Below are 15,804 nucleotides of genomic sequence, written 5' to 3' on the forward strand. Positions count from 1 at the left end.
TCCTCAATGGTGATATGCTTGCACTTGCCCCTAATTCTAAGGAAACATGGTCTCCCTTAGTTGAATGCCTTGATTAGTGATGGTGCTACCTAAAAACACTCCTAAAATTATTTAAATCTCCAATATCCTTCTCCCTAACTTGTGAATCATGTTCTTCTTCTTACTTAGAATCATATCTCTAATTCATTCTCATCTGTAATTTATTCAAGGTCCATAAAATTTGAGTGTTAATTTGTTGTTGTTCTCTTATCAACCTTTCATTATCAGCGTTGTAGCTTAACACCTCCATTTTTTAGACTCCTCATGGTCTCTTCTAGGTCTCTATCCTCCAGTATATCCCTTGTATGCCCATTTCCTATCCAAATATTCATACCTTTGACCTCTTCTTCATGGCTATAGGACCCTTGAGCATCTACAATATTTCTGGTCCTCATGTTGTTCTGCCTTGTAGGCCATCTGCAACCTTATCTTAAATTTATGAGAGATATCCTATCGATAACCAAAATTCGGGGCCGATAGATGTATTCTACTCATTAATAGCTTTATATTGACTTTATTTTTTCCCAAATTCAAGTTTCAAGTTGAAATTTATGGCCTGTGAAATATTTGGCCATCTTAACCTAATTTCCCCTATTGTGTCACAATAAACTTCTATCAATTTTCTGAATAACTATTTACCATAATTCCAAATCTATACCCATGGATGTGTTATGTTATCCAATACCTTTCAATTAGATACTTCAGTCATGCCCGAATCTGAGCTTTGGCTGCAGAGTTACACCTCTTGGAAGTGAATGCATGCCCTATTTTTCCTTTACACTATTTCAGTCAAAACTTGTTCACATTGGATTTGTTTTGAAATTATATATGTCACTGGGAATCTCTCTTCAAGTTATTTTATTCAAACTATAGACACTCCTATATTAATAGTATGGTTAGCTTTCATGGTTTTTCGATACCAAAAACATCTTTCAAAAATTCCCTTCAAGCAGATGACTAGAAAAATTAGCAAAATTTTTTGGAAAATTGATAATTTTTTTATTGTTTTAGTGCCTTCAACCAATCAAATTTTCCTATAAATTTGTTTTGTAATTGTTCTCAGTTATACAAACCGTCTCTATTTTCGCTCCATCAATTGGAAAGTATCTTCCTATGTATATTAAGTTTTGAGTTCTCATTGGACATGAACTGAATTCACACACCTTTCCTTATACTCTTGGAACGCATACAACTTCCCTCTTTTCCTTTCGATCCCCACCTAGGTCGCATAGTTCACATGGCACCTTCCATGTGGAAATACTTGATTGGTTATGGTTACATGTTGGCTTTCTTCCTTATGCTTCTTCCATGATGCACTACCTACACTCTCATAGATTCAATGATTGAGATCATTCCAATTTAATGGCCCAAATCTATACCATGTCCAAACATGCATGGGGGATAAAGTTAAGTTGCACCCTCAATGGATCCAATGGCTAAGATCATTCCAATACAATTGTCCATATCCATATCATGTCCAAACATGCATGAGGGATAAAGTGAAGTTACAACCCTGATGGATCTAACAATTGAGATCATTCCAATCCAATGGTCTAGATCCATATCATGTCCAAACATGTGCAGGGGATAAAGTGAAGTTACAACACCAATGGATCTGACGACTAGAAAAATTTCCCATCAACGACCGAGATTGCTCAATGAGTTCTGACATACTTAGGGAATAAAATGAAGTTTCACCCTTAATGGATCTGACAATTGACACTTGATTAGATCAACGATTCATATTGATATCAGTTTCAAAGGTTTAGGTAGTTTAATAGCCCATCGACTTTCGATGGTGTCTAATCATGATACTTGTTTGCCACCTAGCCCCCCTTCACATGCCAACTTTAGTCACCTCCTGGCACTACCACCTAACATTTCCACCTCACTATTGACATCACAATATTTATTTTTTATCTTCTATTTTTATTTTTTTTTTATTTCTTTTTTCATCAATAATACTTATTTTCCCAGAATTTCCATCTCTACAAATTTAGCATCTCCACTACTAAAATTTACCCATCACTTTGCAAATTATGAGTTTGTAACAATAAAATTAAATTGTATATCTACCTCTCCTAAGGTTTTCATCTCGAATTTGGAGATATGTCCATCCCCATTCCTTGCAAATTTTATCAAACAGTTGCCCAACAATCTACAATTTTTCTTTGTAGCAAAGTTTGACCCATATGGCATGAGTGTTGTAAAACTAGTCTCTGACACCATATGTAATGCCCCCATAGCCACATGTTGGAAATTTTATTGCACTTGTTATCCTTGTAACTCATTTTTTGAAAAATTTCTTGTTATTTTATTCCCTGTATGTATGACATGCATAACTAATTAGTTTTAACCATGCAATGCTCTAATGCACATGAGTATAAAAACATAGTTATACCATTATTTCACTATGCATATGCAACAGACAAAATTACATAACTAACTATAACATAATTTAAATAAATATTTAAATTAACACTTATCTGATTAAAGATGCCATCTAGCTGCAAACCTTAGGCATTCCTCCTAGCCATAAACCAAGCTACTTATTTTCTCTTAATAGTGGGTCACCCCTAAGTTGGGGCTTTGACTCCATGGGGCAATGACTGACCCAAAACCAGGTATATGTTCAGTACCAATTATAAACAGGGCTAAGGTACCAAACCCCACTAGCCTCCAACCAACAGACACACATCCCCCATTATCCCCACACCCATGTAGTGCACCCCCTTTTCTACACTTGCAGTCCCTTGGGTCGTGCCACTACCTCTAGGGTGTCCAACTAGGGAAAACATTGATGTTTTTGATCCAGGTGGATATTGGTGGCCACTCACCTATCCCATTTGGACCCCCACAACTATATCATTCAGTTTTTCAGTTTCCTAAATTGTAGCTCAATTTACTATTTATAGCAGTTTTTCGGGTCTTGAACTTCCGAAGTCGTTTTGAGGCCCTACATGACGTTTTTTTGGGAAATCCGGGGGAAACATGGGTCCATGGACTGATGTTGCCCTTCCCAAAGTGGTAGTGTTAGGATAGATATTTCTAACGAGCTATTGTACGCGTCAAATGGAGATCGTATGCCAAAGTTATGACCCCGGGAAATTGATGTACCAATTTACCCAAACGAGGCCCACAATTTGGCGTTTCATCTTCTAGGCTTAGGTTTTGGAATTTTAATGGTTTTCAATTGTTTCTCAACAATAAATAGGCCTTCGAGCCTCATTGTAAGACAGTTCAGAGGCATGTAGCCACCACATCTCTTCTCAGAGATAAGCTACCATCACCCTAGCTGGTTTATTTCCAACTCTGGTTGTAAGCATATTTCAGTATTTTACATTAATGAAATGAAGTATTATTTCCACTGCATCTCTATGTTTATGGTTCTCTGTAATTTGTTGCGTTCCTGTTTAAACCCGGATCAATGGGATCAAAGTGGTCTGCTTTTTCTCTGTTTTTCTTTGCATGTCCCCAATGAGGTCGAGATATAAGGAGTTAGGGCTTGAATTGGTCGAACCTTTGCAAGACCAGCCTCGCAAATCTCGACGGCCTCCCATGGCAGATGAGAAGAAAGACGAGGGGGCAGGAGATCCTATCAAAATCTTGCTTGAAGAAGCCCTCAAATGGCAAAGGAACGCGATGATGGATAGCTTTGCACAGATCCTTCAGCGGCTACCCAGAGGCGATGCATCGGCTTCCAACAGCTACTCTGGAAATGCCACATCGTTTAAGGTACAAGTTAATTTTGAAATCCCCATCTTCGAGGGTCAAATAGATGCAGATGCTGTAGACAAATGGTTAAATCTGCTAGAGGGTTATTTTTCTGTTCATGAATTTTCGAGTCGGGAAAAGATTGTTTTCACTCTTCTCAAAGTACCCCCCACGTCAAGGACTGGTGGGAAACCTACTGCGAGTAGAAGAATGAAAGTACGGACTCACTATTTTCAGCCACACCCACTTGGGATTCATTCTGAGATGACGTCAAGGAGCAGTACTACCATGTTAAAAGCTATAAGGACAAATACATCAAATGGACCACACTGCGGCAGGGACGAGACCAAGATGTGCCAGAGTTCACCAACATTTTTCATACCCTTCGCACACAGTTGGGTATCAAAGATTCTGATCTGCATCTGGTACTCAAATATTGCGGCTGCCTACACAGATACATCCAGGAAGAGATGGAGTTCCTGAACATCTCCTCGCTCGACACGGCGTACCGATACATTGTCAAAATCGAGCAAAAGTTCAAACAAAAGAAGCGAGACTTTGGATCTGCGAATTCGAAGACCAAAGGACAAAGCCAAGGCAGGGTGACCCAAGACAACCCGTCGAAGCCGCAAGAAAAGAACAACACCACGAAGTCGAAGAAGGACACAGGAAAGTGGTGTGAGTTCCACAAGAGTCCCACTCATAACACAAGTGAGTGTCGAACCAAGCAGTCACTAGTGGCCGAGTTGAAGGCTTCCGAATCAGATGCATGTTCCGACCCTGAGCCAGAACCCGACAAGGGGAATGGCAAAGGGAAGCAGATCATTGATGCAAATCCCAGCGCCACTGTTACCACTGCCAAGATCCAAATGAATGAGCCCGAAGACCCAGAGGAGGGGAAGCGTCTTTTCCACTCATATATGTGGGTGAAGGGTTCGCCGTTGCAATTCATTGTCGACAGTGGCAGCCAAAAGAACCTCATTTCAGCAGAGGTTGTGAAGCAGTTGGGCCTACCGACTACACCACACCCACAACCGTACAATATCAAGTGGCTTCATGAAGGACGAGATCTCAAAGTTTTCCAGCAGTGTTGCCTTCCCTACAGCATCAAGCCCTTCACAAACGAGGTATTATGTGATGTTACACCTCTGGATGTTTGTGATGTACTATTAGGCCAGCCATACTTGTGGAGGCGACATGTTGTGTATGAGTCAAGGCCTCGCGCTATTATTATTTCTTTGGATGATTCATTATACAGGATATCAGAGGTAGCCCCACTTATCGCCACCTCTTTGATCACTACTAAGAAAGGCAGCAAGCTCATCTCCCAGACCAGGAAATTCATCTGTCTGGTTCACTCCCAAAGTAAGGGGAAGATCGTCACCACATCCATGACCCCCACGAAGGGTTCCTCCACGCAACAGCAACAGCAAAAGGATACGGTCATGACAGAACACAAGAACAACTTCTCCTCACCCACAGGGGTACCACAAAAGCTTCAAGTGGGCAACAAAGTCTGGTTGCATCTGTAGAAAGAACGCCTTACAAGAGCCCATCAGAAGCTCCGACCACTCCGACATGGTCCTTACACCAGTACCAAGGCTACGGGAAACAATGCTTTGAAGCACAACATTCCTCCATTCCTTCGCTTGCACCGAGTGTTCAATGTGGACCATCGTCGACCATGCTTCCCACCATTTCTGGACACATCAGAGATTGCAAAACAGCTCAGCAGAGACCCAGCTCAGCAAAAGCTTCCTCATCTTAGGGAGGAACTCAACGCAATGGGGACCATTGCTTCCTAAGGGGGGAGGAATGATCCAGGTGGATGTTGGTGGCCACCCACCTATCCCATATGGGCCCCCACAACTGTCCCTTTCAATTTTTCAATTTTCTTAATTATAGCGCAGTTTACTATTTTTAGCAGTTTTTCGGGTCCTAAACTTCCGGAGCCGTTTTGAGGCCTTAAACGACGTTTTTTGGGGAAATCTGGGGGCAACTTGGGTCCCCTTCCCAAAGTGGTAGTGCTCGGATAGATCTTTTTAACGAGCTATTGTACGCATCAAACAGAGATCGTATGCCAAAGATACGACCCTGGGAAATTGATGTACCAATTTACCCAAACGAGGCCCACAATTTGGCGTTTCATCTTCTAGGGTTAGGTTTTGGAATGTTAAGGGTTTTCCATTGTTTCTCAACAATAAATAGGCCTTCGAGCCTCATTGTAAGACAGTTCAGAGGCATGTAGCCGCCACATCTCTTCTCAGAGATAAGCTACCATCGCCCTAGCTAGTTTATTTCCAACTCTGGTTGTAAGCATATTTCGGTATTTTACATTAATGAAATGAAGTATTATTTCCACTGCATCTCTATGTTTATGGTTATCTCTGTAATTTGTTGTGTTCCTATTTAAATCCGGATCAGTTTTAGAGCCATGTGGGTTCTAGGAGTTTCTACTTCCCTCAGGGGTCTCTAGATACCCTCTAGGCCCTCTTGTCGAGAAACCTATCCCACTTGTCACAGGGACATCCCCTATTTCTCATCCTAAGTGTCTAGTCCTTTCCCCCAGTCAGATCTTGTAGATTGTGTTTCATAACACCAACATCCTCACTTTTATTAGCATGTATTTCCTTTGACACATGGCAACCCCTAAAGTCACTTAATGGACTTAAGTTAAAAGCACTTGCTCTTTTTAATATTTATAAGTCATACCAAGCCCCCTTTTTGACACTCATGGAGCCTTATCCTCCCATATTCTTTTTGTCTAACTTGATCTGCAATAGTAATGTATTTTATTAACGTGCTTAAAATTTCATATTTACAAAACCAGGCTCTTTGGCCCCAAAACATATAAAAACATATGCACATTGACCCCAAAACATATAAACACGCATACACCATACATACAAATGGGCATGCCAGCCCCAAAAGTAATCCTTGGCTTGCCAGCCTAATTAATATGTATTGGCTCACCAACCTAAGTTTCGTATGTACATGTTTATTTACAATCATAGGGTCAAGTCAGGGTGTTCCAATACTTATTTGTAAATTCAGAGAATTTACAATGAAGATTAGTTAACTTGAAATATTTAATGAATAATTGTTTGGCTAATAGTCATATGTGAGAGTATTTATTTTACCAGAATCACCTAAGACTTGTACTTGCCCCTAACACATAAAGCGTCCTACTTATGCTAGCAAAAAGATTCAAAAAAAATAAAACACGTCACTTGGAAAATTTGAACTTTGATAAAAAAAAATACTATTATTAATAACATCTTTCGGAGAAAACCACATAAAAAATATTCTTATCGACGTGTTTCAAACCATCTAGTGTGGTTCATCTTCAGGATAAGATGAGGTACCAGATCCGAGCAATGAAATAAATAGATTTAGAGAGCTGCTAACTAGCCGTTAGTGAGTAACGGCTAGTTTGACTAAGGGCTAAGAAAAGATTTGAATTAAAAAAGTTTAAGATAAATCAATTAAATAATTTTATTTTTTATTTTATTTTTTCATTATTTTTATAAAAATATTATAAGAGGTTATAATAAAATAATAAAGTTATTTAGCCCTTTATAACCCTAAAAATCTTATTTCAAATTAAAATTAAAAAAGGTCATTAAAATGATAGATCAGATTAAAAAAGAAATATTATAAGAGGTTATAATAAAATAATTAATTAGTATATTTAATCCTTTATAACATTAACAAGTCTTATAACATTAATATCTTATTAATTAATAAAATAAAATAAAATAAGAGGATACTAATAATAAAAGAGATTTAGTAATAAGGTCAAAATATATAAATAAGTTTAAAGAGAAATATTATAAGAGGTTATAATAAAATAATTAATTATTATATTTTAATCCTTTGTAACCCTAATAAGTATTATAATATTAATATCCTATTTCAATTTCCAAATATTAATTAAAAGTAAGAGGCTACTAATAATAAAAGGGGTTTAATAATAAGGTCAAAATAAATAAGATTAAAAAGAAATATTAGCAAGTTTAAGGGGTGACATGTCGATTAAAAAAATTAAAAAATAAGACATACATATATATATATATATATATATATATATAATGTTTTTTTTTAATTGAAAATAAATAAATAGTTAATTTAGGAAGAAAGTGCAGGAATCCAGCATCTGCTGATGTTCCAGCCATCATCTCTATTTAGATTAACAGGATGCTTTTCAATTTCTAGGGCCTCCCTAAATTTACGATGATGAAAATGGTCAATCCTCACAATGACCCTAGCCTCTTCGATGCAGATGTGATGATTGGTTTTTTCTGCATGTTCCGCCAAGGCAGAGGAGCGCGACCTCCCATGCTTGATGTCTGCAGCATGTTCACAAATCCTTTGGTTAATAGAACGACCGGTCTCCCCAATATAAGGAGTTCCACATGAACAGGGAATGATGTAAATGCCTTTCCCATCCTTAGGGTTAACCATGTCTTTAACAGAATGAAGAGAACTTCAAATAGTGTTAAGGGGTCTAAAGGAGGAATGAATCTTATGTTTTTTCAAGACCCTAGCGATTTTATCTGTGGTCCCTTGAATAAAAGGAAGATGAACCCCAGAAGACCAATCCTTGGGGTCAATCTTATTCTTAGGACCTTTTTCAGCATTTTGAAAAGCCCTAAGACTTTGAGACCTGCTATAACCATTTTTATTAAAGACTTTAAGGAGGTGGTTCTTCTCATCTTCAAGGTGATTTTTGTCAGAAACCCACAACGCCCGAGTGGCTAAGGTGTTGAGAATGCCTAGCTTTTGAGCAGGAAAATGATGGGAACTAGCATGTAGATATTGCTCTGTGTGAGTTTTCTTACGAAAAACTTGATGAGAAAAAGAATCGTCATCCTTCTTCGAGATAAGGATGTCAAGAAAGGGAAGGCTACCATCAAATTCAAATTCCATAGTGAACTTTATGAAACTTGATTGACTATTAAGATGATGGAAAAACAGCTCCAATTCATCTTTACCGTGAGACCAGACGACACAAGTGTCATCCACAAACCTTTTCCAAAGTTTGGGTTGGTAAAGAGCAGAAGCCAAGGCTTTGGATTCAAAATCCTCCATGAAGAGATTGGCCACAACTGGGGAAAGGGGAGAACCCATAGCCACACCACAGGTCTGCTCATAGAATTCACCTTCAAAACTAAAGAAAGTAGAGGTGAGACAAATTTTAACTAAAAACGCAGTATCAGTAATGCAATTGATAACATCAATGGCCTCATTAATGGGGATATTAGTGAATAAGGAGATCACATCAAAGCTCACCAGCTGATCCTCAGGGCCAAATCTAAAATCTTTTAACTCGTTAACAAATGACGATGAATCTTTAACAAAGGATTCAGTCTGGCCAATGAGAGGTTTGAGCTTGTTAGCAAGAAATTTTGCTAAAAGATAAGTAGGGCCACCAATAGTATTGACAATGGGGCGAAGAGGGACCCCCTCTTTATGGATCTTTGGGAGACCATAGATTCTGGGAGTAAGGGGGTTGCTTTTGATAAGCTTCTTGCTAAGGGAGCTGACCGTGCTACTTGATTTAATGGCAGTATGTGATTTTCTCCGAAAGATGTTATTAATAATATTATGATTACAGAAATTTAACTCAAAAAAATACTACTTTCCTACTTAACTCATGAAATTGAAACCATGTTAATAATTTATTAAGTATTAATAAAAACATAAACTAAAATTAAAACCGTGTTGATAATTTATTAACTATTAATAAAAATATGAACTAAAACTCTATTCTAAAAACCATATTCTTGAAATTAGATTATTTTCCCTTTATTTTCTCTCAATAAAATCTAGCCTTCCAATATTGAGAATGGAAATATTTATCACTGTCATGAATTGTTTCTTTTGATATCCTTTTATGATTCGAGAAATTTGATTTATGTCTAATGTGATTCATATTTTATGATTTTTTATGATTTGAGGATTCATATTTCATCTTTCTCGTTTTAAAGAGATTTCTATACATACACATCAGTCAAAATGAATGTGCATGCTAAGATCTAATGGTGGTAATAACTTCTCTACTTGCTTCTTGTACTAAAGCCATCTTAATTTCACGACGATCATGTAAGGATCCTTAATCGAAATTATATAATAATTATCAAATTTTACATTTAACATAAAATTTAACAAAACAAACCAACAAAAAAGGTTTACATAATTTTTTTAAGATATCCAATAAAAAAGGTTTACATAATTTTTTTTAAGATATCGAATAAGAGTTTAGAATGACTTGATCAATTTTAAATATTTTTTTGTAAGTTCATCAAGTAAATTGTTATTTTTATTTTTTTATATCATATTATTAATTGTTATTTTTATTTTTTTATATCATATTATTATTTTTATTTTTATTTTTTTAAGAAAATTTAGGTAAATCAACTTGAACTGTATGACGATGCGTGATTTTCTAATGACTTAACAATGAGAATTCCACCAATTGAGCTAACCCATGAGATTTAAACTTAAGTGGGGAAGATAACAACTATTCCAGCCAACCACCCAAAGCTAAACTCAATTGAACCATGTATCAAAATTTCAATCTAAATAACATTTATAATAATTACTTCTATTTATTAATAAAACACAATAATATATACACACATTTAGTCCACATCTTTATGAGGGAACCATGACTTCACTTCAACAGCTAGATAAATGCATATTTATATCACTTTTTATAGAATTTTTTTAATGTTATGTAATGTCTCGTAGACATTTTGACTAAGTCAAAATAAGATTAAAAAAAAATAATTATAATAATAATAATTATTATAATTATTAATAAAATATTGTTTTCAAATTAGGTAAAAATAAAATATAAAATTAATGTTTAATAGGTAGATTAACCCAAAGATATCTACTCCTCCGCCAAACTAGTGAAGCCTAACCCCAAGGGCATGGCCTCTCTATAGGCGAGGTACCTAGTAATAGGAACTCAACCAACGAGCTATCCCTTAAGCTCAAAATTAATAATTATAATTATAATTAATATTTAAATTACTTTAAATCCATTTTCACTATAAATCTACCAAACACCTAGATAAATAAAAAAAATTGTTCTTTCAAATCTCTTTGAAAATGAAAAAAAAAATTATCTCACTTTGATAAATCGAGGAAAAAAATGTATAATTTATAATATAAATAATTATAAAACCAAAAAATAATAATACACCCTCGCCCAAATATATTTAAACTTATTGTAAAATTTTCCAGCTTTTATTTAAAAATAATAATTCAACCATACATTTTCCAGTTATAAAGTGAGATTAGTCCACAAACACATATCATCCACATAATAGTCGCTTCCAGACACGGCCCATTTTCCCTTTTAAAACCAAACAAATCTTCTTTACTTTTTCAAAAAACACAACGCCAAATTAAGTCGGTAGAGGTGACTACATATAACAGTCGCGCTCCTATTGGCAGCTCACTTAGATTTTCCTGATTCGCGGTTCGACTCGCTCGGGGAATTCATTCTCAGGTAATGCACTCGTCTTTTTTGATAAGTCCGTTTCGTGTGTTGTTTTCTGGTTATCTCTGCCATTAATTTGGGGTTTTTTGATTCGCAATTCCACTATCTCGAGGAATTCATCCACAGGTAATGTATTGGTCTTCTTGTTAAGCCCCTTCCGGGTCTTGTTTTCCTGTAAGCTCTGCCATTAATTTCTTGGTTCCGATAGGTTCCAAAGCATTGTTTTCCTGTAAGCTCTGCCATTAATTTCTTGGTTCCGATAGGTTCCAAAGCAGGAGGATTACTGTGTAATTTGGAGAGTTTTAAGTATAAATATGGGAAAGAGGAAGTCATCGAAGAAGCCGGAGCCCAAAAAAAAGCAGGAAAAGCTCAGTACTGTCTTCAGTTGCCCTTTCTGCAACCACGAGAGCAGCGTGGAGTGCCGCATGTGAGTATATGCTCGTTTTTCTTTTTAACGTTCAGACCCTAAACGCACTAGGCAGGTTTTGGACATGAGCCTTGTGAAAACAATAGCTGATATTTTTACTTTCTTTTTCTGGGTTTTCATTCATTAACCCAAAATAGGCATAGTGGTAGTCTAATTTGATAAAAAAAATCAATTAATATTTAAAGATGCGAAAAGTCACCCTTCCTCGCTACCCTTTGAAACGGTTGAATTAGGAAGCCCAATTAAACTTAATTTGCTGTTGAATATTTTTATTGGGAATTTTAAAACTGAAGAGATCAATTTCTGAAGGATATTACGATTAATTGTTCCATGCCGAATCTAACTTGTGTCGGCACATATTAATCACATTTATTGTCAAATTTATGCGATTACATGCAACATAACGGTAGTATATTAGTTCCTTACGCGGTCAACATACCGGTATAATCGATTAGTTCCCTTGGTTGTTAACATATTGGTAATTTACTAGTTCCCTAAGCTGTTTTTTGAATATGAGTGGATATGTTTGAACAGTTAAGTGGATGTGGTGGAATAGTTAGGTAGAGAAGTTTGGTCTTTACATGTAGCATGGTTTATTGATAGTGGTGGGCCGTGCTATGTACTTTTGAGATAATCCAGATCAGATTTTTTCCATTGAAAAAAATTACAAATGGATATGAAAAATAACTAAAATTTGAGTATAATCTTTTTTGTGAGATGTTGTAAGATTCCATGATGTTTTGAAGTTTGGTCTTTACATGTTTCATGATCCAATCCTGGACAGTACTATGCACTCTTGAGATACTCTAGAGGAAATAGAATTCGAGCTCTTTTGTGAGATGTTGGATTTGATAATGTTTTGAAATTCAGTCTTTATATATTTCATGGTCCAATCCTGGGCAATACTATGCACTGTTGAGATACTCTGGTGAAAAAAAATTACTCTTGTAGATATGAAAAATAACTAAAATATGATATTTTGTCCGTGCCTCTACATTGATTACTGATTCACTGTCAATTTGAGTGATCCCTTTTTCTGAAATGCTGGATTCGATGATGTTCCATGCTATGCCTCTAGATTGATTACGGATTCGCTGTAGCAGCTTTCCACATGAAACAAGGGGTTTATACCGAGATTTTTCACATCTTGTATTGTGTCAAACATGGAGGAATAAAGGAATAGTCACGATAATCAATACGCCTCCAACTTACAGCTTTCTCTCGTGCATGTATAACCCGATTTCTGTACTAGATCAGATGCTGTATTCAGTACTGACAAATCTCTTCAATGCTTGACGGATATACAGTAGGTACTATTCGCAAAATATGTAAGAGCCCAGTGTTTCAACTTTCTCATGAGGTTTTTCTTTGTAAAAAATTACATGTTGTGCAGATTTCTACAGATTGAACTTCAGACTGCATAACGGGTGTTCTAATTCATAAAGACCAATGGATCACCCAAACCTAAATTTGCTATGTGCATTAAACAATGCTATGACAATTCGTAGTGATAACTGTTAAATATGGTTGCAAATTTCCATGAATAGGACTTTGGAAGTATACCTGCCTAGATACATTTGATGTTAAGCCCTAGATCGATGGTTTTGAACTCTAGTTTATTTGATTAACTCGCGAGGCTTTATTCAAATGAATTTTTGACTTGTAGTGTGAGTTGGTGGTATATTAAACAATATTTTTAATTTGATTATATATTGGAAAATATTTTTAAAAATCACATTATTTAACTCTCTATCAATATGAACCTAATACATCTTTTTAATTTAAAAAACTTTTACTTTCAGTAGATATTGATAGTGTAACTATCCATTTTTTCATTGACATTTTTTATATTTTTTTTCATTAACTTTGAACTCTATTTTCATATTCGCCAATATAACAATCCTTTGTCCCATATATATCCCCATTATATTATATTATTTTTTCCTCAATATATATCCCCAATATAAACCTACATAGTTGCTCTTCAAATGGCAACTTAGGTTGAATATCTGAGAATAATTTTGATGTAGTTTTTTTTTTTTTTTTTCCTTTAAGTAGTCCATGGGTATTATATTTTTGAGGTTTCCCCTAATATATGTCTAGTCTGTTGATTATATGAAGCCTCGGGCAGTCTGACAGTTTGTCAGCTCTGACATTTTTATTCATTCAGGGATCGGAAAGATCTTATTGGGGAGGCTTCATGTAGGATATGCCATGAGAGTTTCAGCACCTCAATTAATTGTCAGTGTCCTTTTTGGTGTTTTCGTAAGGTTATTTTTATGAAGTGTTATCTTTTTAAGTGATTTTTCTACTTTTGAGCCCTTACTGAACATACTATCCGCTGTTGGATTGATTGGAATTGACAGCATTGAGCGAGCCCATTGACGTGTAAGCTTCCTGAGCCATATATTTTAGTGTTTGAGTTGTCATGTGCTGCTTTTTTTAATAGTGTAGTCAGATCAGCTGAAAATTTATATTTATAGAGGTTTGAATTATTGAGAAAGGTTGTCCTTGTCGAATTGGAGAAGAGGAATTTCATATGCAATGGAGTAATGAACAACTCTATAATGTCTGAATTTGTTTGCAGGTATTCCGAATGGATTGATGAATGTGAGCGTGTAAATAATTCTGGATAAAATGGATGCATCTGCATATTGCATATCTCTTGAATATAGTTATTTGATATATGGATGTTTCTTCTCATGAGTTTCTATCAGAATCAGTGAAATTCTTTTAGAGCATCTGCAGTTTGGATGTGCACCTTCCTATATAGGAAGCCACTTGAACAAATTCACAATATTCTACTTTGGCCTGTCATGTCCTTGATCATGTTTTAAAAATAACTGTGATGTTCAGTCACTTAGCTACTATTCGGATTAGCTGTGTATATAACATAACATTGGTTGTCAGTTGAAACTATACTTGAAATATAGATGTGCTATATCTGTAGGCTAAATCTGCTGTGGTTGAAGTATTTATCATTTTTTATTTTATGTGTCTTACATTGATCTGTCCAGGGGTTGGGATATTGAATTTTATTTTGTCATTACTACTATTCGGATTAACTGTGCATATAACAGTAACATTGTTTGTCAGTTTGTCAGTTGAAACTATACTTGAAATATAAATCTGCTCCATATCTGTAGGCTAAATCTGCTGTGGTTGAAGTATTTAACATTTTTTACATGGTTTGTCATTATCAAAATATCTTGGCGCGGAAAAAATTTTCCCTTTTGTTTTTACCATGACCATTTTTACCATGACCAAGTAATGGGATATTGAATTTTACAAGGTTTGTCTTTTTCAAAGGTCTCGGCATGAGAGATTATTGTGTTTGATTACTCTTTAAGTATTTTCCCCTTGTAGAATTGTAATATTCTGTCTCCCCATTTTATGGATTCATCTATTGTTTGAAATTGCTACAATTGCATTTTATGAATCTGCTCTTCCACCCATGTATATATACAAAACAGTAAAACCTACAACGACTTCGAGTTGTATTATCCATAGTCATTATCTGTTATCATTTGATTATGACGTGGCAGCTGCTTTATTCATTACCCAGTTTCACCGACATTAGAACTCGCCTTTTCAACGTTTTAAATTCTCCCTCGAAGAAAACGCAATGTAAATTCTGCTATCACATCCTTTTGTGCTTCTCCGTACATTCCCATTTCATTGGTGTAGACCTTCTGCTTTTTCACTGTCCTGTAAAAAGAGTTGATAATGATACCGGGAATTTGCTACTGCACTCGTTAAAATTGTCAAAAATTCTAAAGATAGATAGAATTTCCGCCCCTTCTAAATATCGATTGCATCTATCTCACAAATTACTTCTAATTGTCAGTGTGAATGATTATGCATCATTTCCTTGTAATGGATTATTTTTCATTAATGCAAGCATCTGAATTTGAAAGGAGTTGTCTATAATGAGACTTTAAGAAATTGAGGTTAAATCTTGATTTGTTGCAGTTAAAATGGTTTTTTAACTGCATATTTGCATATTTGGATTCAGCACCCTCGAAAACCCCTGGGACGCTTTCATTGTGCAGAAACTAGCTATCAAACTTGGGATTCCAATAAATTCCTGCCGGATTTCGACCGGAAAAAC

The 15,804-nt window shown here is 35.7% G+C and overlaps 1 long non-coding RNA gene across 1 annotated transcript; it reads left to right on the forward strand.

Annotated features, from left to right (window-relative positions):
- Nucleotides 1–11,175: 11,175 nt before the first annotated feature.
- Nucleotides 11,176–14,828, forward strand: LOC149216612 (uncharacterized). Its single transcript, XR_016250579.1, has 4 exons — nt 11,176–11,392; nt 11,530–11,693; nt 13,864–14,081; nt 14,281–14,828. It is a non-coding gene; the product is annotated as an uncharacterized LOC149216612 (long non-coding RNA).
- The last annotated feature ends 976 nt before the right edge of the window (nt 14,829–15,804 follow it).

Source organism: Pinus tabuliformis, chromosome 1_1 (genome assembly GCF_031772625.1).
Source record: "Pinus tabuliformis cultivar Carrire ecotype Pingquan chromosome 1_1, CPIR1, whole genome shotgun sequence".
Lineage (NCBI taxonomy): Eukaryota > Viridiplantae > Streptophyta > Pinopsida > Pinales > Pinaceae > Pinus > Pinus tabuliformis.